Source organism: Anolis carolinensis, chromosome 1 (genome assembly GCF_035594765.1).
Source record: "Anolis carolinensis isolate JA03-04 chromosome 1, rAnoCar3.1.pri, whole genome shotgun sequence".
NCBI lineage: Eukaryota > Metazoa > Chordata > Lepidosauria > Squamata > Dactyloidae > Anolis > Anolis carolinensis.
The window spans coordinates 305,657,736-305,682,725 of NC_085841.1; the positions used below are offsets into that span (position 1 = coordinate 305,657,736).

Genomic DNA, 24,990 nt, shown 5'->3' on the forward strand with positions numbered 1-24,990 from the left:
GTCTGTGCCCCTGTTCAGAAAATTTCACCCCACATTCTGTTCCTGTGATAATTGGATTTTGAAAAATTTGTTTTTTGTGGAAAGCAGGATTGGTGAGAAAGGTTCAATAGAGATACCTTTTCCCCAACATAATTCTTTCAAGAGTGAATTTCCCTTCCGGGGGAAGATTTCTCTCACTTTCTGTTGTCTCACACCCGTTCTTAACTATGAGTCACCTGTAAGTCGGATGTTTGTAACTCAAGGACTGCCTGTACTTTCCTTGAGATTTGATATATTTCTAGAGCAGTAGTGCTATAACAGGTATAGAGGAGATAAGAACCAAAGGGAAGAAATCAGTCCCTGTTACTGCCCAATAACAATATTTATTACCCTCCTCTCCTTGCGGCTCAAGGCAGGGTACCACATATTTAAAACAATGAAGTAAAAAAAAGCATAATTAAAATACATATAACAAATACACACGGGAAAAATGCCTCTTAAAATTTACCAATGAAATGCTACTCTGAGGGCACACAGAAACTACTGCATACATCCATGGCCTCTCTGGGTCTTAGTCATTTATTTCCGGGAATTAAAATCTATGAAACAGTCTAAAAAGTCTTAGTCTGTTTAATATTTACAGATCGAAAATTCTTGATATTTGAATTTAAATTCAGTAGCAGCATATGTTATCCGTTTGATTTTTGGAAACAAATGAACAGGTATAACTTTGTAATAATTTATTATAATGATTAAATTTAATGCATCTACAAAATTAGAAAACTAGCACCATTTTTTCCAGTCAGACACAAAGTATCCAACTATGCTATTATCTTGTATAAGAAAATTATTATACAACTTCAAGTGTCTAGCAAATATGTTGTATTCCAACTATTCTCTGAAAAAGTAATAAAAAAAGAAATTTTCTCAGATAAGCTACAGGATAATTTGCTCTGTCTCTGGAAACTAACCATTATTATTATTATTATTATTATTATTATTATTATTATTATTATTATTATTTTAAAAAGCAAGGCTGTGAATAATGACTAGATAACTGAAGAAGACATAGCCTCTTACTTCAGCTGTTAATGCTGCACTCCTCAGTTGCACATCTTCCTGGATCGCATTTAATCTGTTAAGATTTACTTTATTAAGAGAAGGCAGAAAATCCATTATCAAGGTAAGTTGCATTAAAAGATTTAAAATAACACAAAATCACTATTACATTTTCACAGTTACTTTAATACTTTATGCTTACTAGAACTGAATGTCTCTCATGGCTGGTAGCATATGCCTTGTTAAAGGTTTTTGGGCAAAGACTGGAAGGCCATTTGTTAAGGATGTTTTAAATATTGAATTGGTAGGTATTCTTTCCAATGTTACAACCCAATGATTCCACATAAATTAAGTGGAGCAAACATTTGCAGTGACTGACAGATGGACTAAAACAACGAGAGACCAAAGTTCTTACCTCTGCTTAAAAGCTCACCTATGAAAACCTATTGAATAACCTTTTAAAAATCACACTTTCTCTGCCTCAAAAGAAAACAATGTAAATCACCTCTGAGACTCCTTCCACAAGCTGTATAAAATCCACATTGAACTGGATTATATGGAGGTGTTGACTCAGATAATTTTGTAAAAAGATATTGTGGATTATTTGCCTTGATATTTTGGTTATATGGCTGTGTGGAAGGGCCCTGAGCAAACCTTGTCAAGAAAACCACAGAACAAGTTCATTTTATCTTGTAAATCGCCTAGAGCATTGTGGATGGAGGGCGATTAATAAGTAATTAAATGATGATGATGATGATGATCTTTGGGTTATCATAAGTTAGAAAAGACTTAAAGGCATAAACACACATTTTCCAACCCAAAGGCATGAAGGGCTTTAGTAGTCATGACTAGCACTTTGAATGGGGCCCAGCAATGGAAAGAAAAGTACTCTGGTTCATAAAGTACTGACACCTTGCATTAAATTTGTAAAGCACTTCACATCTTGGACTGAGGTACCAATTCTTAAATTCAGCTGTGTGGAAGGGACCTGAGGGCCCTTCCAGTCACGCTTTAATCCCGGGAGGAACTGCATTTCCATGGTGGGGTGGCTACATTGAGCCATCCCCAAGCCCCCCATCCCCCCCAAAAAACTTACCTGAGGGGCCTGCCAGCAGCGCAGGCACCTCCGAAGAGCTCTCCTGGTGCTCGGAAATGATGGGTCAGGAGTGGGGAGGAGGGATTTCCCTGCGCCGCTGGCAAGCCCCTCAAGTAGGTTTTTTTGGGGGGAGGAGCTCTTAGAGCTCAAGGAACCTTGATTGCTATGTCCAGGGAGTAAATCCCCACAGGGCCTTCACCTGGAAAGACCTGGATCTTAGCTTAAGGTATGGATCTTTCCAGGTATTTTATTAATTCAGAGCAAACTGGGAAATCCCAGGTTTCTCCAGATTCATTTAGTTTTATCTGAGGCATCATTTGGATGCCTCAGATAAAACAGACATGTTTTGGTACTGTCTAGAAGAGCCCACTGTCCCAATTCACAGTCAAGCAACTATATTGTACTCTAGTTGTAGTTACTGAATTATCATTACAGGCAGCCCAAGTGAAATGCAATACAGTTATTAATGCAGGAGATTACTGAAGTATGGTCCACTCTGTTCAAGTACAGAAACAGCTAGAAAACCAGCCTAATCTGGTAAAGAATTCACCAACACTTAAAGAAAACTTGTGATTCAAGATGATTCATGGAACACTCCTAAACTACTAGACCTGCTATGTCAGGTGAAATACAATTCTGAAGTATTCTATGTAGAATCATAGTGCTGGTTAATGATTTACAGAAGGAAATGTCAATTATGTATTATCATAAGGGATATTACCTAACTAATCTGAAGCTCTGGCAGCTTACATGTAGTTTATCCATTACTCAAAGAGTATGTTCATGAAAGAGAGAAAGATGGACTTTGAAGCTTTTAACATTCCATTCCAGCCATGAATGAATGATGTATCAAAATGCTTTGGGTGATAAACAACAACCCCAATATATAATGCACACATCATCACGATTTCTAAATAAGCATTCAAGTGCTGTACGAAATCATTAACAAGTTGACTGAGTATAAGGCCATTATAAAGAAGATATCATCTTTCATATTTTAATGTATCTTGTTGCTATTTAGAAATGATAGGAATTGTTATTTATCTTATATCATGGTTTTCTCCAATATGGGACACAAAGTGTTCTATAATGTATGTTAAAATAAAACAATTAAAACATTCTGAATAAGAAAATTTAAAAGGCAATGAACAACAATCCATTAAAAACATTAATTTTGTTAGCAAGGCAGATGTGTTTCTGGGCATTACTTATTTCACTTAAACTTTGGTACTAGAGGTAGAAATAACATGGAAAGAATAGGGGGAAAGGTTCCTATAATACAAAACAAAGTAACGTTCATCATGTGTCAGCAAACCTTTTATATAAAACCAGAATTACATATATGTGAAATTAGACAATTAGACCAGGTAACCCATACATAAGGGGAAAAAAACATCTTGAATCTTCTAGAAAGCATCTGAAAGCTTCTTCCAAAATGCAACTCAGAATTTTTTTATTTCAATAGTATCCACTTTTCATATTGTTTCTATTTTGGTGAGGCAAACTAATCTGCTTTGCCCCTTTTGTTTTTTCATACACGCTCAGTAAGTGATTCAGGTGGCAACTGTTTACTTTGTTTTGTGTACATAAGCAGCTACAATAGAATGACCTAGAGCACAATACCATTCTTTCCTAGGTTAAGTTTTAATGTATTGTTTGCGACAGACATGCCGATGCAATCCAACACTAAAAATCTTTCTCAAACCCTCCTTTACCAACTCTCCTTCACCATCCTCCCAATGCTAATACTGCACAATAAAAAGTGGGCTCCCTCAAAAGACTTTGTAAAAATGAGGCATGTACAGTGATGTTAACTTATGAGTGAATGAATGCATTGGGGGGGAACTTGGACTGGAGGAGAGGAATATACTAGATTAGACCTTCTCTTTTTCAGCCTCCACATTTTAATGACTTTAGCTCATTAGACAACCAATTTGGAGAAAGGATAGAATGATAAAGGGTAAAGGTATGTGGATGAGTAAAAGTGAGAAGGGGAGAAAGAAATGTTGAGAGTTAATTTTGCTAATTGGGCAGTGAACTGATAGCATACCTTTTTTTTACTATCTTGGTAGTAATGCATACTGTAAAAGCTGGAATAAGAAACACTAGGAATGGGTTCACTTCTAATAATGACAGTTTTTGTTGAATTAACTATGGCCCCTTCGACACAACTGAATAAAATATTACAAATCTGCTTTGAACTGGAATATATGGCAGTGTGGACTCAGATAACCCAGTTCAAAGCAGATATTGTGGGATGTTCTGCCTTGATATTCTGGGTTATATGACTGTGTGGAAAGGCCCTATGCTGTCTTACAGAATTGCCAAACTGAAAATGGATAAGGGTTCCAGTTTCTTTAACAGTGTTGTGAAAGAAGAATTTATAGCAGGTATTGCTTGTGGCCCAGGGAGCAAGATCTGCTGAAATCCCCCCTTCACCACCACCATTACAGCAGCTCTCTCCAGTTTTCACAAGTGACTCTATGCCTTACATTTCCATATTACAAAAAGCACTACTGGACAGGATTTATCAAAATGAGCTCCATTTCAAAGCAGTATACAGTATTTCATCATAAAATAGTTGCACTTCCACCTTTTTAATCAAAAGGGGATGCAACTATTACCTGAGGAAAACAATTCCGTTGGGTTGTTTTTAAAAAAAATAAACAGAATGTCTTACTCCCAAAACATGAGGAGGAGGAATGATCCTGCCTCAAACAGCTCTATTTCTTTGGTTTAAAAACAGCAATTACAGAGCCATTTGGGACTGATTATCCCTTTCTTCCTTCTTCAAAGGCAAGGGGGCTTAAAAACTATGAAAAAAACTATCTGAAACCTGGATCTTCCCTCCTCCCTCCTCCTTCCAAGGCAAAGCAATTTATAAAACCTGGGACTGAGTGCTTTGGAAAAAGGAGGAAAAGGGGAAGATCTGAGTTCCAGATACCTCAATTTCAGGTATTTTAAACTGCTTTGTCTCAGAGGAGGAAGAAAGGAGAGAAGAGTGCAGCTTCGCAGGCCTCCATTTTGTATTTAAATTGCCTTGCCTTTGGAGAAAGAAGGGAGAATCTGCCTCAAATCGGGGTACAACTATTGTGCTAGGAAAACAAAAATACAATTTTTGGTACCCAGAAAATGGGAGTTCAACTATTATACAATGGCAACATGTTACAATTACCCCAATACAGTTCAGTAAGTTATCAAGCTGTATTAACTATTTTGAGTAAAAAAAAAATCTTAAAAATTACTCTGCAGATGGAAAATATTTCATTGGGCCTAATGTTGCCATCTTGCGAACAGCTGAAGCAAAGAGGTGTTTGTGCACTGAGAGAGGCATCTAGTATGAATCTCTATGTCTCCACTCTTTCAAGGAATAAGGGTTTTGTTCTTGGGTTGCAGAGCTAGTGTTTCCAAACTTTGTCTGTCTGGTTTCATTTTTGTTGACATGCCAATGTACTTAACTAATTATTTAACTTTAAACCTGTCTATTCATTCCCCCAATAATACTTTATCAATCAGACTGAAGGAACCAGTTATCCCAATGATGTCGAGCTAAAATTTGGAGGGTCGCTCTAAGACCCAACAAATAAGGATTCGTTACCCTGGTGAGAAAAGAGAGCCTCTAGATAAAGGATTCCCCTTGAATTTCCTAAATAAATCTCACCAGAAAATTGAAGAAAATGCTACCGAGTTGTTTATTGCGATCCAGCTGGAAAGGATGTCAAACCACAATAATTTGTCAAGCAGACATACCACAAAATGCATTACAGTACATTTTATAGCAAAAAAACAGGGCAGTGAGCTTTGAATTTCCCACTCCCCCTCCCCCTCTGCTGGCTCCGCGCTGATTGGTTACTGTCATCAGCTGTAGAGGAGGCGTGGACGCTGCGGCCAATCAGGAGCAAGGAGGCGGTCCAAGCAGAAAACAAAGGATGGGGAGTGGAATTTTTAGTGGATTAAATGGCTTAATGGGTGTCTGACAATTGGCGATAACCCCCAGGGGTCCTCAAGCAAGCTAGGTATTATTTCCAATTGTGTGAATATATCTGAGTCTGACATAGCTGTCAGGATCCGGATTTTCTAAAGACTGGATATGGAAGCAATTAGGTGAGATCTTGATGACAGTTTCGGCCAGTGTGTGAAGATAAAGGAAGAAGCCGTTTGGGCCAATCTTAGCTTTCCGAAGGCGGACTGTCCCTCATTGGAATGTGACAGGATCACCAGGAGCATCTCCTCCAGGTGGCCTTGCTCCGATGCCTGGAGAGGATGTCCATTGTTCTTGTCCATGCAGAGTCTTTGGTTGAGTCCTTTTTGTTAGGGGATTATTCACCCTCAGAAATGAGAAGGTTTCCCTTAGGGCTGGGGTCACACAAGAGTGGCATTTCATATTTTACAGTTCATATATGGGGCATTGGGGAAAGGGAGACATACAAGGAATATTCATATTCCATATTGACCCATCCACCCACCAAAAAGTCCAAGATAAGTTCATAAACCACATGGGATAAAAAGCCAAAGAAAGGATTGCTTTGGAGCCCATGGAGCTGGTTGAAAGGAAAAGCAGGGTGGAGGGTAAGTTATAGTTTCCCAAGGGTTAGTGCAGCCCGGAATGGGTGCTGGGGGGGGGGGGGGGGTGGAGAGAAAGAGCGAGCCTTTTGGGGCTCGAAGGGAGAGAAGAGGGAATCCCGAACCCCAGAATCAGAAAAGAGAGATACATAGTAATACATGCAACAGTGAAAGGGGGAAAAAGATACATTTTTGCTAAAGATTTGGCTACAACATGGCCGGGGTGTTGGTGGAGATGTTAGGCATGCTGAGGGAGAGAAAAGAAAGGTCACGGTGGGAAAAGGGTATGTGTCAGCTCACCACAGCCGCTCCTGAATGAACACACAAGACTCTCTGTGATATCACCAGAAACTTTTACTGTAGGAAACATGAACATCAGAAAAGCCAAGAATGGGAGGCTCCGGCCAACCCTCCTTTATATACCCTCCCCCTCATTTGAACAGTCTCTTCCCGCTCAGTAAAACCCCGCGCAAATTCCCCGCCAAGTCCATCAGCCGTTTCTCCTCCGAGTCCTGGGACGCAGGTGTCTTATCAATGTCAGTGACCCTGAAACTCAGAGCCACATCCAGGCTCTAGTAGCAGGGTTCTGACATGGCGTCCTCCTCCCCTTCGTCCTGGAAGGAAAAGATTAAACACAACTATTGTTCTCCGCTGTCCAGAGTTCCTTTATACTTTTTTAACAGGCTGCAATGGAATACCGGGTGTACCTTTCCTAGGTCCTTTGGTAGCCTCAGCTCATAGGTCACTTCGTTTATTCTTTTTGCTACCCTGAATGGCCCTATATAGCGTGGAGCCAATTTCTTGGATGGGAACCCCAATTTCAGGTTTTTTGTGCTCAGCCAAACCAGATCTCCTTCGCCCAATTTGTCCCCCTCTCGGCGCCTACGATCCGCAAAGAGCTTGTACTTCTTTTGTGTTTCCCGCAATGCCTCTACCACGGTTCGCCACCCTTGCTTGATTTTGGCCGGCCATTCCTCGTCGGTCTGGCCCTCCCCTTCCTTCCACTCGGGTAGCCTGGGGAAAGGTGCCACCTCCTGTCCGTATACTATTTCGAATGGGGCACGACCTGTGGCCGAATGTACGGCCCCGTTAAAAGCCATCTCAGCAAACGGAAGAAGGTCCGCCCAATCATCCTGTCTATAATTGGTGTACATCCTTAAGAATTGGCACAGTGTCTGTTGGGTACGTTCGACCCCCCCGTTGGTCGCGGGATGAAAGGCCGAGCTCAGGTTCCTTTCTGCTCCTAACAGCTGTAAGAATTTTCCCCAAAATTTTGCAGTAAATTGGACTCCCCGGTCACTAATTATCTTGTCGGGACACCCATGTAGGCGATATACGTGCTTCACATACAAATCAGCAAGTTTTTCAGCTGAAGGAAGTTTTGGCAGAGCCACAAAGTGTGCCTGTTTTGAGAATAAGTCCAATATTGTCCAAATGTATCTGTGGCCTCTGCTGGGGGGTAGTTCGCCTACAAAATCCATGGCTACGCATTCCCATGGCCTCATGGGCTCTACCACCTTCTGCAATAGCCCCTGGGGCTTCCCCGGTGGTGTTTTTCCCTCTGCGCATAATTCACACTGCGTGACGTACCCCCTGGCGTCTTTCCTCATTCCGGGCCACCAGCATTGTTTGGCCAACAGTTTAATAGTCCTGGTGGGGCCTAGATGACCCGCACCCTTGTTATCATGGTACTTCCTTAACATTTCTCGTCTTAAACATTCAGGAATATACAATTTCTTATTTACAAACACCAAATCCCCACACAATTCTCCCTTTTCTTTGTTTGTTTGTAACCATTTGTCCATTCCATACGCTCGCTTCAACTCTTCCTCCCATATTTCTCCTCCCCCCGTGGAAATGGCAGTACGTTTGTTTTCTTTGGCCGCTTGTGCTCGAGTTAGTACTGCCAGGCCCCATTGCTTATCAAGAAAAATACTCCCTTCAGATTCCTGAATTCCTCCCCCGTGCTGAGGCATCCGAGAGAGAGCGTCAGCGAGTATATTATGTTTCCCCTGGAAGAATCTGAGTCTGAAATCAAAACGGCTGAAATATTGGGCCCATCTAATTTGCTTCGCTGATAGTTTACGAGGGGATCTTAGATACTGTAAATTTCTATGGTCAGTCCACACCTCAAACGGTGTTCCACTTCCTTCCAGGAAGTGTCTCCAGCACTCTAGTGCTTTTAGAATCGCTAAGGCTTCTCTCTCCCAAATCGGCCAGTTTTTTTCTGTATCACTAAACTTTTTTGACAGATAGCCACATGGCTTCAGGTTCCCCCCCTCGTCTTTCTGTAGCAGAACTGCCCCATATGCCCGGTCTGACGCATCGCAATGTAATACAAAGGCTTTAGACATATCAGGGTGCTGTAGGACAGGCTCCTCCGTAAAACGCTTTTTAAGGGCTTCGAAAGCTTCCTGGCATCCTATTGTCCAGGTCAGTTTGGCCCCTGGGGCCTTCACTTTGGCTGTTTCTCCCCTACCTTTAGTCTTTAACAAATCCGTTAATGGCAAAGTGAGGCGCGCAAAGTCCTTGATAAATGTTCTATAGAAGTTTGCGAACCCTAGGAAGGATTGCAGCTGCTTCCGTGTTTTGGGGGCTTCCCACCCCCTCACGTCTTCTACCTTCGCAGGGTCCATCGCCACTCCCTGGGAGGAAATCCTATACCCCAGAAAGTCTATCTGGTCTTTATTGAACTCGCACTTGGCAAGCTTCGCATACAGTTTTGCTTCTCTCAACTTTTGCAGGACTTCCCTGACTAGTTCTACGTGTTGCTCCTTAGTCCGAGATACTAACAATATGTCATCTAAAAAAACAAAGACTCCCTTGTACAACAATGGATGCAACACTTCGTTGATTAATTGCATGAACGCGGCGCCTCCGCCGCACAAACCGAAAGGGAGCACACGATAATTGAATAATCCGAATGCACAGGAGAAGGCCGTCTTCCACCTGTCCTCTGGTTTAATCTGCAATTTATGGTATGCTTCAATTAAGTCCAATTTAGTGAATATCTGTCCCTCCGATAACTGGGCGATCAAGTCCTTCACTAAAGGTAGGGGGTATTTATTTCCAGAACTGATTGCATTCAGGCCCCTGTAGTCAATGCAGAGCCTCAGCGTTTGGTCCTTTTTGCGCCTGAACAACACAGGCGCCCCTAGAGGGGAATCTGAAGGCTCTATGAAACCCCTCGCTAGGTTTTTATCAATGTATTTTCTCAGTTCCTCCTTTTCCCTAGCCGACATTGGGTATATTTTTGCCTTAGGAAGCTCTGCTCCTGGGACTAGCTCTATCTTCACTTCAACTCTCCGCTTCGGTGGGAAACTGTCTGCTTCCTTCTCATCAAATACGTCCACAAAATCCCGATACTCTGGGGGTAATTTATCTGCCAGTTCTGCTATCCTGATAGAGTCTTCCTCCCCCCTTTTCCCCGGCTCTCTCTCCACTTCCTGGCTCCCTTCTTCCAACTTCATCCTGAAGATCATGCTCTTATCCTCCCAGTTGATTTGCGGGTTGGCCTGCCCCAGCCATGGCATGCCTAGTATAACATTATAGCTGGCTATTTGTGATATCACAAATGACACCTTTCCTTCCCAACTCCCTATCTTACACTTTACATCTTCGGCACTGTACTTAGCTAATGATCCCGATGCTGTGGATCCGTCCAACTGCGAAAAAGCTATTGGGGATTCTAGGTTCGTTCTTTCGCATCCCAATCCCTCGGCTAATTCAGGGGAGATGATGTTCCTGGAACATCCACAATCCACAAATGCTTTGCAGGTTGCTTGTTTGCTGCCACTTTCCAGCTGAATGGGGACCACTATCATGGCTTTGTCCTGACTTACCAACCCCCCCGAGTGGTGCCTCATCGGTGGTTCTTCCTCGGCGCGTTTCCCTGCCACGGCTCTTGGTTTGGGCGGGCCTCCGCCTTCCCCTTTTCTCTGCCAGCACTCGGCAGCCCTGTGGCCCAAACGGCCGCACACGAAGCAGCCCCTCCTGCTGGTGCTCACGTTCCCTGGCGGCTCCGTTCTCCTCCCGGCTGGGGTTGATCCCTCCTTCCGGCTCCCCTCTTTCATCTGCGGCCGCTGCTGTAGCCCTCCTCGGTGCCTCCTCGCCTGGGCCAGCGATGTCTCGACGCGCCCCGCCAGCTGAATCCATCCGCGCAGTGTGTCAGGCTCATCACGATGCACCGCCCAGGAGAGGATCTCCCGCCTGAGCCCCTCTTTGAAGAGTTCTATCTTTGTCACTGCAGACCATTCCGGCACCTTTTCAGCGAGGCATTGGAACTCCTCCGCATACTCAGATACCGACCTCTGCCCCTGGGAGACGGTCTTCAACTCCTCCCTCGCCCGGATCTGCTCCAGTGGATCTCGGAAACGGGTCTCCAGGGCCCCCATAAAGCGTCGGAGTGACCCCAGACATGGGTCGCGCCGCGCGTGTAGTTGAACGTACCAGCTGGCCGCTCCCCTCTTCAACACTGCACCAATGGCCCGTACCCGGCTGGATTCCGTTCTGAAAGTGTGGGCATTGTCCTCCATATAGCCCCTCACCGTGGTCAGGAAAAAATCCAGTTCAGAGGACTCTCCCCCAAACTCGATCCTTAGTTCCTCTCGTCTCGGTAGGGGTCCCTGTGGTGGCAATCCCCAATCCTCCGCCCGTCGCAAGCCCCCTTGCGGGCCAGTGGGCCCCGCTGTTGCTTCCCTTTGTCCTGTGCCACGCCCGGCATTCGCCAGGGGCACCAGGGTCTCAGTTGGGAGCGTAGCCGGGATTCTCGGAGGCTTTTCCCCTTCGTCGTCACTCTCCTCCACCCGCGTCAGGCTCGTTTGGATCTTGGGCCGGGCACCGGGCTCCTTTCGCATTTCCCTTCCCTTCGGTGCTGGGAGGTCTGCAAAGCCCTGGCTGCTTCCCATGCTCACGTCCCACATTGAGCTAGCCCGGAGTTCCCTTCCTCGCTCCGGCTCCGCCAAAACCGCCAGGCGCTCCATCGCCCTCGACATCACTGCCAGGGTGGTCTCCATCGCCGACATCCTCTCCTCCAGAAACACCATCTTTTGCGGGCCTGGGGAAGGTGAACCTTCCTCTCCTCCGGTGCTATCTCCCCGCACCACTCCGCGCCTCTGGGTTACCCCATTTGGCTGGGCATAAGCGGTGGATGACGCCAGGGCCGCCAGCTGGTGGAACTCAGCGTCCGTCTCGGGAGTGGCCCTTTCCGACCTTCCTCCTCCGGCGCCCAAGAGCTCTTCATCCTCCACTTGCATGTTACACCTCACCGCTACAGCGGGATGGTGTCCGTATTCTTGGCTTAGTGTCAGCTCACCACAGCCGCTCCTGAATGAACACACAAGACTCTCTGTGATATCACCAGAAACTTTTACTGTAGGAAACATGAACATCAGAAAAGCCAAGAATGGGAGGCTCCGGCCAACCCTCCTTTATATACCCTCCCCCTCATTTGAACAGTCTCTTCCCGCTCAGTAAAACCCCGCGCAAATTCCCCGCCAAGTCCATCAGCCGTTTCTCCTCCGAGTCCTGGGACGCAGGTGTCTTATCAATGTCAGTGACCCTGAAACTCAGAGCCACATCCAGGCTCTAGTAGCAGGGTTCTGACAGGTATGTGTGTGTGTGTGTGTGTGTATATATATATATGAATGAAATGTAAGCAGATAGGTTAAACAATTTTAGGTTTGAAATAGTTGCAACATTATAAAGTCTCATTGGAAATAGACACAACACTTGTTTTTCTGGTTTTTTTCTTCTACTACCCTAGAGATGATTAGATCAACCCAGATGTATAGAGATGCAAATTTTCTTCTGCCAGCTCAGACAATAGCTGGGTCGTTAGAGTTTTGGCCAAGCCAAAAGGTCACTTTGTCTCATGCTACTTGGATCCCAACCTATTTTACTGGTCTACCTTTGTTTCATATATTTATATGTGAACCTTATGATAAATCATCTTTTTTGTGCAAAAAGGGGGGTCTCTGTTTGGTACCACCAATACAGGAAGAATGGCTATTGAATTACCTGCAAATGAGATAAGATGGACAAATTGACTATGCTGATTAAGGAGAAAGCTTGGTATTTGTTCATTACCATGTGTTAAATGTAGGATTCATGAATTAGTGGACTGTTGCCAAAATCAGAAGTGTCACAATTTTTTTTTTCGTGTCAGGAGCAACCGGAGTTGCTTCTGGAGTGAGAGAATTGGCCGTCTGCAAGGACGTTGCCCAGGGGACGCCCGGATGTTTTGATGTTTTACCATCCTTGTGGGAGGCTTCTCTCATGTCCCCGCATGGAGCTGGAGCTGATAGAGGGAGCTCATCCGCACTCTCCCCGGGTGGGATTCGAACCTGGCAGCTTTCAGGTCAGCAACCCAACCCTCAAGTTGCGAGGCTTTTATCCCCTTGGCCACCGGGGGCTCCTAGTGTCACAATATAATAGTATTTAAAGGGAATAGATTAATAAGGGATAACAACCATCAGAGTGGGAAGTGCGTAGACATGTTTTCCTGTATGTTTTGTTTCTGTCTGTTATTTTTGGCTAATTGTAGTATTTTAGTAGTAGATAGTATGGAGTTGTGTATTTTGTGGATTTGATTACTTATAGAATTGATTAATCTGTTCTCTCTAAGTATCTAGCCCCAGCATGGGCAAACTTGGGCCCCCCAGGACTTCAACTCCCACAATTCCCAACAACCTCAGGCCCTTTCATTTCCCCCCCTCAGCCACTTAAGTGGAAAGGAAAGGGCCTGACGCTGTTAGGAATTGTGGGAGTTGAAGTCCAAAACACCTGGAGGGCCCATTTGCCCACGCCTGAGTTAGAATTTACTGAACTGGGGTACACATATACACAAACTTTTTTAAAAATCTGAGGGAAACTCAAAAGATGCGCTGGGACTTAGTTCTCGATATGGAAACATGAAGTAAAGGAAATTCACCTGCTCCATTTCCATCTGAGACTGCTCACAAATACTTCAGGTGTGTTGTCAAAGGCTTTCATGGCCGGAATCACTGGGTTGCTGGCCATGTTCCAGATGCATTCTTTCCTGACATTCCGCCCACATCTATGGCAGGCATCCTCAGAGATTGTGAAATCTGTTGGAAACTAGTCAAGTGGTGTTTATATATCTGTGGGAAGTCCAAGGTGGGAGAAAGAACTCTTGTCTGCTTGAGGCAAGTGTAAATGATGCAATTGACCACTTTGATTAGCACTGAATAGCCTTTCAGCTTCATGGTCTTGCTCCTTCCTGCCTGTGGGAAGCAGCCAGACTATGTTGGGAGGTATCAACAGGTCTTGATTGATTCATGTCTGGAATTCCCCTGTTTTCAGAGTGTTGTTCTTTATTTACTCTCCTGATTTTAGTGTTTTTAAAATGTCAGTTGCCAGATTTTGTTCATTTTCATGGTTTCCTCCTTTCTGTTGAAATTGTCCACATGCTTGTGGATTTCAATGGCTTCTCGGTGTAGTCTGACATGGTGGTTGTTAGAGTAATCCAGCATTTCTGTGTTCTCACATAATATGCTGTGTCCAGGTTGGTTCAGGTGCCCTTGGCCGGGCCAGCGGGGGCTCTTTAATCTCTTAACACAGGTAAACACTATTCACCTCAGCTGGGGAGGCCACGCCCCTCCTCAGCTTGTCCAATGGCGACAAAGGGAGGGGGGAGGGGAGGGGCGCGCGCCGATAGAGTCTCGCGTTCAGCGTCCGTGACGTCACTAACGGAACCCTCGGCGGCTGAGGGTCGGCGCACGTTTGCAAGCTCCGCCCTGAAAGAAGGCGGAGCTTGAAGATTGGTGGGAACCTAAGGAGGGAGGGGAAGAAACCGGGGTATGCGCATGCGCGAGGAAGAGGGAAGACGGCGATTTGGTTGCTGGGATCTGGCACAGGAGGCGGGGCGGCGGCCGACGTTGTCGACGACGGCGACGAAGAAGAAGTTGTCGGTGAGGTGAGAGGGCTTCGGCGCGTCTCTATCCGTGAGAGGGGCCTGGAGCGTCGCCGGTATCGTCGTCACCGGGGAAGGCGAAGGCGAGGCGCCCTTTTCTCGGCCTGAGGCTGCCCAACAGGTAGGTATCCTGAGGGAAAGAGAAAGGAGCCCTCTCGGAGGAGCCGCCTCTGCTCGCGTTTGGGGGGGTGGTGGGACCTGGGGCGGCGTGTGTGTCCTGGGCGCGCATTCCTCAGCCGCCTCCGCGCCCCCTCCCTCCCCGTGTGAACTTCAGTCCCCGGGTCTGCTTATCGCCTGAAATCTCTCCCCGGACCCCGCCTGCTTGCCTTCCTTCCTTCCTTCCTTCCCTGTTTCCTCTTCCTGCCTTTTTTTGTCATCTTCTCCTTTTATCCCTGAAGTGATAGAAGGAGAATATACTGTTCTTTTTTTTTCTAATTCAGGGCGTTCCAAACAAATTATCGCCCCGCTAACTTTCACGTAGGTTGCCTAAAATTTATTCTTAGAGTCTCTAGTGCAAGCATGGGCAAACCTGGGCCCTCCCGGTGTTTTGGATTTCACCTCTCCGAACAGCCTCGGGCCCTTTCCTTTCCCCCCTCAGCCGCTTTAGTTTGTCCATGCCTGCTCTACATCAGAGGAAATGGGAAATTGTCGCTAAATGTACCTGTTACCCAAGAAAAAATGAACTCTCCTTCGTCGTTCTCATGCTCAATAAGTTTGGCAATGCACTTCTCGTGTGGTGTTTTCTGTTAAAGTCCATTGCAACCTATAACACTAAATATGATGGTGAATATAATAAGAATTTGTTAATGCTTCCTATTTCGTTTTGGGACACCTTGAACATTGATCACCACAACGACATATTCAACTCAGGACCCTTCTAGACAGGCCCTATATCCTATAATACTAATAGGTAAAGGTTTTTCCCTGGCGTTAGGTCTAGTCGTGTCTCACTCTGGGGATTGATACTCATCTCCAGTTCTGAGCCGGTGTTGTTTGTAGACAGCTCCAAGGTCATGTGGCCAGCATGGCTACATGGAGTGTCGTTACCTTCCCGCTGGAGCGGTATCTATTGATATACTCACATTTGCATGTTTTCGAACTTCTAAGTTAGCAGAAGCTGGGGCTAACAGCGGGAGCTTACCCAGCTCCCTGGATTCAAACCTACTACTAAAACTGTTGACAGTTGTTAGATGTTTGCTTTATACTGTATATTATATGTGGTTGTTTTAATACTGTTGAAATTGTTTATATGAATTTTGTTGTGTTATATTTTAATTATGTAAGCCATCCCGAGTCCCTTTGGGGAGATGGAGGCGGGGTACAAAAATAAAGTTATTATTATTACCCAGTCCAATCCCCTGCCAAGAAGCAGGAAAGTCACCCCCCCCCCCCCCGACAAATGGCCATCCAACCTCTGTTTAAAAGTCTCTAAAGAAGGAGCTTCCACCACGCACTGGGGCAGAGAGCTCCACTGCCAAACAGCTCGCACAGTTAGGAAGTTCTTCCTAATATTCAGGTGGAATCTCCTTTCCTGTAGTTTGAAGCTGTTGTTCCGCATCCTAGTTTCCAGTGCAGCAGAAAACAAGCTTGCCCCCTCCTCCCTATGACTTCCTCTCACATTTATATATGGTCATCATGTGTCCTCTCAGCCTTCTCTTCTGCAGACTAAACATGCCCAGCTCTTTAAGCTGTTCCTCATAGGGCTTGTTCTCCAGACCCTTGATCATTTTAGTCGCCATCCTCTGGACACATTCCAGCTTATCAACATCTCCATTCAATTACCCAGAATTGGAGACAGTATTCCATGTGTGGTCTGACCAAGGCAGAATAGAGGATTAGCATCCTCCATTCTCTATCTTTGCCTTTCATTTTTTTCTGCCTAAATGGAGCATTTTGCATTTGTTCCTGTTGAAGTTCATTTTGTTAGTTTCGGCCCATCTCTCTAATCTGTTAAGATTGCTTTGGATTCTGCTCCTGTCTTCTGAAGTATTAACTATATCTCCCAATTTGGTGTTGTCTGCAAACTTGGTCATGCTGCCTTCTAGCCCTTCATCTAAGTCATCAATAAAGAGGGCCCAGGACACAATCCTACTGCACTCCAGTCATCTCTTCTTTCCAGGATGAAGAGGAAATATTGGTGAGCACTGTTTGGATTCGTTCACTTAGCCAATTACAGATCCACCTAACCGTAGTTTTGCCTAGGTCACATTTGACTAGTTTGTTTGCCAGAAGTTTAAAGGTGCAACACACAAAAATTGCAAAAACAATAACATAAAACAGTAACAGCCAACATAAATATCTCACTTCACAAAACTCTGGTAAAAACCAGTAAAATACAGCAATAGCTGCTGGTATAAAACAACAAAAGTCGAATCTCAGTCATGTAAAGTGCTTGATGAAATCTGTGGGTTCTCACATATATTCGTTAAGGGCATCTAAATATGGTCGAAGGCTTGTCAAAACAACTATGTCTTCAGTTGTGTGCAGAACGCTTTCAGAGTGAGGGCTAGCCTGATCTCCCTCGGGAGGGCATTTCTGCTTTAAACTGCATTATATGAGTCTTTACTGCCAGATAATCTGGGATAAACAGAAAATCTGGGATATAGGGCCTATCTGGAAGGGCCTTCAGATAATTCAGGATGTCCTCCAAAAGTGTAAACCTTTGCATACCTAAGTGTAGCTGTCACAGTTATTTGATGCCTGATAATTATAAATGTTATAATTATGATTTCATCAGAGTTACAAATTTATCTCGCTTTTTGTGTGTGTGAGGTGTTCAAATTGTCGCAATGCATAGTTTGTATTGTCAAAGCACTAGAGCTGCAAACCTCATTTAAATTTTTTCTTGTTATTTCGCGGCACTTCTCTACTATTGGGGTCTTGAATCCTGTCAAGAATTTATACATTTTGGGGGGGGGCACCCCCAAAATTACAAACTGTTATGGATGTGTGCAATTTTGGAGGACACCCTGTAGTTGGTGGCTTTGTTGTCACACATTGCTTTCCCTGTTCTTGTAGGTGATGTGTGCAAAATGCAATGTTTCTTTCCAAGGCACTTCAAACAAATTCAGTACCACCCTTTTCTCCATTGCCATTTCAGGGTTCTTTGGGTGCATCTACTTCCATTAGCATTGTAATTCAGTTTGTTCTGCACTTAATCCAATCCCCAAGTCTACCAAAATGTCCATATTGGGGGGAACTGGCCATGCAAAGCTATTAGTCTTAACTTCCATATTTAATTCTTTTTAGGAAGAATTGTGTTGGCAAGTCACCAGATTCCATCTGATCAAGGAAACTAAGTAGGATCAGCTGTTATCCATACTTGGATGGGAGACCACCAACGAATACCAAGTGCTGTAGGCTATATTTCAGAGGAAAGAACTTATAAAACCACCCCTGAGTATTCCTTGCCTCAGAAAATCCTATGAAAGATGCACAAGGTTACCAAGAGACCTGAAGGCATACACACACTGGCAGCACCCGGGGCAAAGATTAGCAAATTTATCTCTTTGGAATTACTTGCCATGTATTAAGGTTGTATCATTTAGGAGGAGCCATGGCTATATTTTTATTGAAAACATAAGAGAGATCTCAATGGGAATCATTTGTGCTTGTGTTGATCACATAACTAAAAATATTAATACACGTGGTTCCCCCCCCCCCCCCCCCAATTTAGTTGTTATTGTCAAAAGTTGGAACTGTCTTCTCTATGTCTAACATGTATTGTGAAACAGGTGCAGAAATTTCAACTGCAGTAGAAAAAAATAGGAAGACGTGTTGCATATTGATGGCAACACATGTACACATTGCCTTTGCTTGGGTACAGTCTTTGTGGTCTTTCAACAAACACTTGGGAAATTGTTATTTTCCTAAAGAAAGAGAAAAGCTGGCATTCAATTTTTTCTTGTTCTGATTTATAATTCATTTTATCACCTCTTCGTTAGTACAGTAGAGTCTCACTAATCCAAGCTAAACGGGCCGGCAAAAGCTTGGATAAGCGAATATCTTAGATAATAAGGAGGGATTAAGGAAAAGCCTATTAAACATCAAATTAGGTTATGATTTTACAAATTAAGCACCAAAACATCATGTTATACAACAAAATTGACAAAAAAGTAGTTCAATACGCAGTAATGTTATGTTGTAATTACTGTATTTACGAATTTAACACCAAAATATCACGATATATTGAAAAAATTGACTACAAAAATGGCTTGGATAATCCAGAAACTTGGATAAGCGAGGCTTGGATAAGTGAGACTCTACTGTATGTTGAAAGTGCAATTTATGACATGCCATATGTTGATAGTTACTTTTTTAAATGCCCTGTTGAATTATAACAATTATTTTAGAGTTAGGCAGTACAAAAATTTAGAATTAGTTTTCTAATGTTTGGGGAAGTTCTGATTTTCTTATATTTGTGGTACCGAGTTTGAAAGAAAATTCTGTACTATTAGTGACAATTCAATAATTCTGAATGAAGGTATTGTCTAGTTATCAGTTGGGGAGAGAATAAAAGTATTTCCTGACGATTGATACTGGACCAGAGCACTTCCTTGTCTCGCCAGCTGACCTATTTACTTTGATCTTATATAAAAATGGTGCTTTATCTGAGAAGTTTAGGTCTATGGACATCACTATGTCTGCTAACCAGTTAGACTCACTTTTCTCATTACCTTTTCTTCAGAGGTGTTTCTTGTCATTTGGCCTTGAAAAAGGAAAATTCTAAAGAGAATTATAAGATACAACTTTTTGATTAAAGTTCTAAAAATTATACTTAAGAGGCTCTAGTGTATGGTTAGGTAACACAAAAACATTTGACAATACATACAAATTACGTTCATTTTTTTCTTGGAAACTGGTCAGAAAGTTACCACAAGTCGTAATCTTGTATTTCTGTAATTTGAGCTGTAGGCAAAATAATGTTATCCATTTTATTTATTAAAAATATTTTGAATAAGCTGCTTACTGATTAAGTTTGTTGTACAGTAGTTGGCAGACTCTCAAAAAGAGCTTGCTTCAACAGGTGACTGGAAAGCAGCAATGCATGTGATTTGATTGGCTTGTGTGGAACAGTTGGAAGTGAAGGCAAACATTGGACTTCTATTACATTCTTTATATTAAGATGAAAGTTTCTCACTCCCAATGAGAACTAAATCCCAGTGAGTTTAATGCAACTAATTTCCTAGAAGGTATACGTATAGGAACACATTTCATGTAAAGATTTCTTTGAACTGAATGGTTCTACAATATTATTAACAAACATTCTTCTTTCTAGGTAATGTTATATTAACTTGCAATTCTACATGGCACCATTGACATAAAATGGCTATTTCTGGGCAGACATCCATACAACATGGGACACTATTGCCAAAAGTCTGATTATTTAAAAGTTTTTTTTCCGTTTCGGCAATAAAGGCACAGTCATAAATCTCTACCATTTAAATAATTACCTGACTTTGGATGAAACTTTGGATGTTCATGGTTTGTTTTGTTTTAGAGAGGTCATTTCATTGGGTTGCTGTTTTTATTATGGTTTTAGTGTTTAGACAAAAGTAGCATTTAGAAATAAACCCAGAAGAAAGAAAGAAAGTTGCTATATTAAAATATATGGAAATGCAATATAACTGTTTCGCTTTTGGTTTCTATATTGTTTACTCCAAGCTGTATAACATATTTAAGCATAATTGTGATATAAATGTAGTAGTTTTTAGTAAGAAACCTCCCCTCAAAATTAGCTTTGGGAGAAAAAAGTTTGGAGGAAGGGTAACTATTATGACTCCTTTCCACATGTGCTAAAATACTCTTTTTGTCTTTGTTCAGGCAGAAGACAAATTCTAAATTTGGTCTCTTGGATAGCAACAGTAGTATTAAGGGAGACTTTTAGAGTTAATGAGCTAAGAGCTGATCTCATAGGCTCTTTTCTCCTGCTGGGTGGTCGATAAGTCATCCTTGAGCTAGTAGTATTAAGGATCTACTTTGACAATTGAAACAACCTATACAATCCCATCATTTAAGGTTTAGAAGGGCATCAACTAGCCAGATGTCAATCTGGAGCTCAGGTCTTTTATGTTTGAATTTTCAGCACAAGGGCCAACTGTTCTACAACGTTTTTTAAAAATATTAAGACTAAAGTAGTACATTAAAACTCATTTTTCAGTTTAGCTCTAGCCATCTAAAATGGGGTTCGATAGGTGACTAGTGAATTTATATTCATGGTAAAATTAGTTGGTCATAAATGTTCTGCTACATTCCTCCCCCCCCCCTTCCTTTCTCCTTTTTGTTTCAGAAAAAAGTTGACTGTTTGCACATACACAGACTATGGAATGTTAGTAATGCTCTCCTCTTATTTTCAATTAAATTTCCATAGCATGAACTACAAAAATTGGTATTACTCCTATTCTTACTGTGATCATTTATTGAAAATAAGTTTGATTATAAAATTGCATGGTTCAGACGTGCTTTGAAAGGAAGAACAAATTATAGGTGAATGCAGAAGCAGAGTTGAAATGTAAACTTCACCTTGAACCCCAAAGATGTAGTCGTACCACAGTGACGTGTTTAGTAGTTACAAATAAAATATAGAGTTGTCTTATTAAATCTAGGTTAAGTGACTTCAGTTAGTTATTGCAAATAAAAATATACTTGATAATAATTTTGATAGTACGTAAAACTATGTCTGAATAAGTTAGAATTTTATGGTTTGGATTGTCTTGTATGGCTAAGTCTTAAGCTCTTTATCTGGATAAAACTTTGGCATAGCAAACAGATGCTTTGGGAATATGTGTATTTTGCTTGTTAAACCTCTTTAAATGTGAAGGATGGTATTTAGCTGAAATGAAGCACTTTCCCCATTGATTTCAGTAGAAGAATTAAATGTCTGCTAAATCTATCTAGCTTGAATAAATGAAACCCAAAAGTAGTTTTTATTATGTGGTTGTCTTTATATCTGATTAATATGTTCTTTGCTATTACTACAAATGTTTGAGGAATTTATTCTTTGACTGAAATCAAATTATTTGTTCCTTCAGGAGTACAACGAATGAATTAATGGAAGTGATGTTAAATGATTATTTCAGAACTTTCCACTGATTGATTTCATTGGGTGGCTGTGTTTACTCTAGTTGGAACAAGCACATGGATTTTTAGATCATTGTGAATTCCAATACAAACTGACACAATCAACACTTATTAGACTAATGTGTCATTCAAAACACAAATTTATTTTAGTTGTGTACTTTTCCAAATTTCATGATGCAATTTTCAGCATTTTAAAATGTGTGCTAAAATTCACATAATTTTTTAAGATAAACTTCGTTCAGAAATATTTAGTACATTTAAAGGTGCTTATCTTGTAGGATAATATGTTCAGAATGCATTTTAGTGCAGTCGTGTAGTATTTTTAAGTGGTTGAGTGTTAGATTATGACTCTGGACATTAAGGTTCTATTCCCTGCTTAGCCATGGAAACCCACTGAGTAACCTTGGACAAGTCACGCATACTCAGCCCCAGAAACCCAAATGATTGGCTCACCTTAGAATTGGCATAATTCAGGTGCACAACTACCAATTTGTTCTGATAAATTAAGAAATAGGGAGACGAATCGGTGAGTGAACACCCTTTCAGGAATACCTTAACCAGGGATTTCTGCACTGGTACTAGATTGGACCTGATGACCCTTAGTATTTCTTTAAGTTTTCTGACTCAATGTATTCATATGATAGACAGAAAATATTCTGATCTATTCCTATTTCTCCATTAACAGCATATTGTAATCTTGCCTTCTGAACAGGTCTGTAGATCTTAAAGTCTTGAATAGTTTTGTGATATTTTGGTTGATACCATAATAAAATAGCACTAAATCAGATTTAGATATTTTGTTTATGGGCATCCTAGCTATATTTTCTTTCATTACAATTCTCCTAATGCATCCTTCTGTATGTCTTACAGTAGAGATTGGTTGCACTTCATTGGAACTTTAATTACTTCGTTAATATCAAAATGGTGCTGCTATTCTTTGACAGATTTGCTTGTATTTTTAAAATTATTGTTGTTTTACAGTATCAGTGTAAGGCAGATGTCCTGAGATTCTCTTGTAGAATTTTTAATGTTCTGTAGTATTTATGGCTATATCACTAATGGCAAGCTGACCAGGTGTTGGGGCAACAAAGCAGGCCCAATCCATGATATTCTCACCATCTTGCTTGACAGCTGAAATTAGATTCATCTGTTGAGACTTGGTGTTTTTTTTCTTCCAGTGTAATGTGTGCCATTGAGACCAAAAGTTACAGCTTTAACCGTCAGTCAGAATTTTGGGGATCGCCTATGGAATCTATAGGGAATTTCAGACTTGTAGCAATGTTCTTTATATAGAACAGAAGTTTCCCCTATATATATTCCCATAAGTACCATTATTGTTCAGTCTCTTCTTGATCATAGAGTTACAAGTGCTCATGTGAGATTATCCTAAACATCATAGGATTTTACTCTGGGGTTCTTTTTGATATCCTGAATGATGTGCCAGTTGGGTTTTGAAAAGGGGTTTGTGTCATCTCCAAATCCAGCTGCAGAATTTTAGTGAATGAAATAAGGTAGTGGCAGAGGAGTCCCAGGCCTACCCGATCAGAGATGAGAGAGTTTCCTTCTCCAAGGGGCTCAAAGTCATCTTCACTTGAATTTGTAGAGACTAGTGTATCCTCTTTCTGTGGGTGACCCTACAGGGCCTTCTAGTTTCTTAAATGTATCTTTCTCCCAGCTCTGCTTGGCTCTCTCCCTCTACTGAAATTAGGTATTCTTTCTCAAAAGTCAGCCCTGTTGCCACCACATTGTCTCTGCTTAAGTTGCATTTTGTCACATGTAACTTTAGATGGGGAAAGAAAGGCTAGTATTCTGTTGCAATGTGGTGATGGTGATGATTATATTGGCCCAGGATGCAGGGGGAGAGAGGTGCTCTCCTAGGGGATGTTCTCTAAACCCCTACGTTTGGTATAGTTTTGCTTCTGTTGGTTGAGGCAAAACCATGTGCTGAATCCTCTGGCTCTCAGAAAAACACTGTGGGCCCAATGCTGTTTTAGGTAAAATTGTCAACAGTTGGGACCAAGGCCTTAAAAGCACATCTGCAGCTTCTATATTTTGCACCACTTTTCTAGCTGACAAAAGAAGTTCTATTCTGATTGATTTTGCCAGTTGTTTAGTTTCTTGTTACATAGAATTTTAACTGCTCATTATGTATAATCTTGGTAATTTCATATGTAATAAAAATTTGTGTTTTTATGTAAACTGTCTAAAATCTTAACACTTGAGTACATATATTTTAATTAAATTTATTCAGCCAACCTTGTAACAATGTAGTTCCTAGGCTAATAAAACATTTTGCAGCTTATTGCTTGCCTGCTTATCAGTATAATTGCATTTTGATGTTTGTGATTGCTTAACTTCCCTGGACTCTGGTATATTTACTTACTGTAGATTGTGTTCTGAATTTTCTGTTGTGCTAAGATCACACAACAGGCTGAACAAATGTAGAGCATGTAAACCTTGCTACCAACCATTGTGATCCCCCACCCCATGTAAGGAGATCTTAGATCAGTTTTCAGCTGATTACATTCTTGACAAGCCTGGCCTTTTGGGCTGCTGAGATATGGAGCAATGTGCCAAAAGCCATCAGGAGACATTGACTGCATTAGGAGGCAACCGCTATTCTAATCAGGAAATATAGGTTTCTGTTGAGGTGAATAACAAAGACTTCTGTTGATGAGGGACATGAAAGTGTATATCTAATTGTAACTATCAAAGAAATGGGTCAACTTCTCTTGTTTATAATGTTAAAACAACTGAATCCTTATCCACCGCCCATGTGTTGGTCCCTAGCTAAGGGTTTCCATATTTCATAATCCTGTCACCGTCGCCATTCGCCATGGGACTTCTGTTGGTTTTGCTTTGACTTGGAAGATGCCTATGCATGGATTTGTTTTATGTGTCGAGATCAGTGCACAGTGACCAACACACATTCTTCAAAGAAAGAGGCTTTGAACCAGTGGCATGGTTAACCCAAAGACCAGTGACCTCTTATCTGTTGCAATCTTTATCCACAGTCACAGCCACTGTAACATATGCGATGTTATCATCCATTTTCTCAGTCGTTGAGGTCTTATTTCTCCAGATCATGCTTGATCTAGTTTCTCCCTTGGGACCCTGCTACCAAGAAAGACCCTTCTGGGGATACATGATATCTTCACTCACAGGTTCACTGGAACATGTAAGCCTCCCCCCTCGACAAGGTAGCAATCCATCGAGGGGGATTTCAAAAATAAAGCTTAACTATTTAAAGCTAGAAAATTTTGACCATTTCAGCTCCCTA

General features: G+C 42.1%; 1 protein-coding gene across 3 annotated transcripts in view; it reads left to right on the forward strand.

Moving 5' to 3' along the window:
- The first annotated feature begins 14,464 nt into the window (after window positions 1-14,464).
- Window positions 14,465-24,990, forward strand: part of pals1 (protein associated with LIN7 1, MAGUK p55 family member) — a 77,225-nt gene continuing 66,699 nt past the window's right edge. The window contains exons 1-2 of one of the 3 annotated variants that reach the window (XM_062968033.1): window positions 14,465-14,751; window positions 16,676-16,767. The gene's annotated coding sequence lies outside the window, so the exon portion shown is untranslated. The remainder of the gene's footprint in view (window positions 14,752-16,675; window positions 16,768-24,990) is intronic. The other 2 variants (XM_062968032.1, XM_003224862.4) reach the window with 2 other exon arrangements.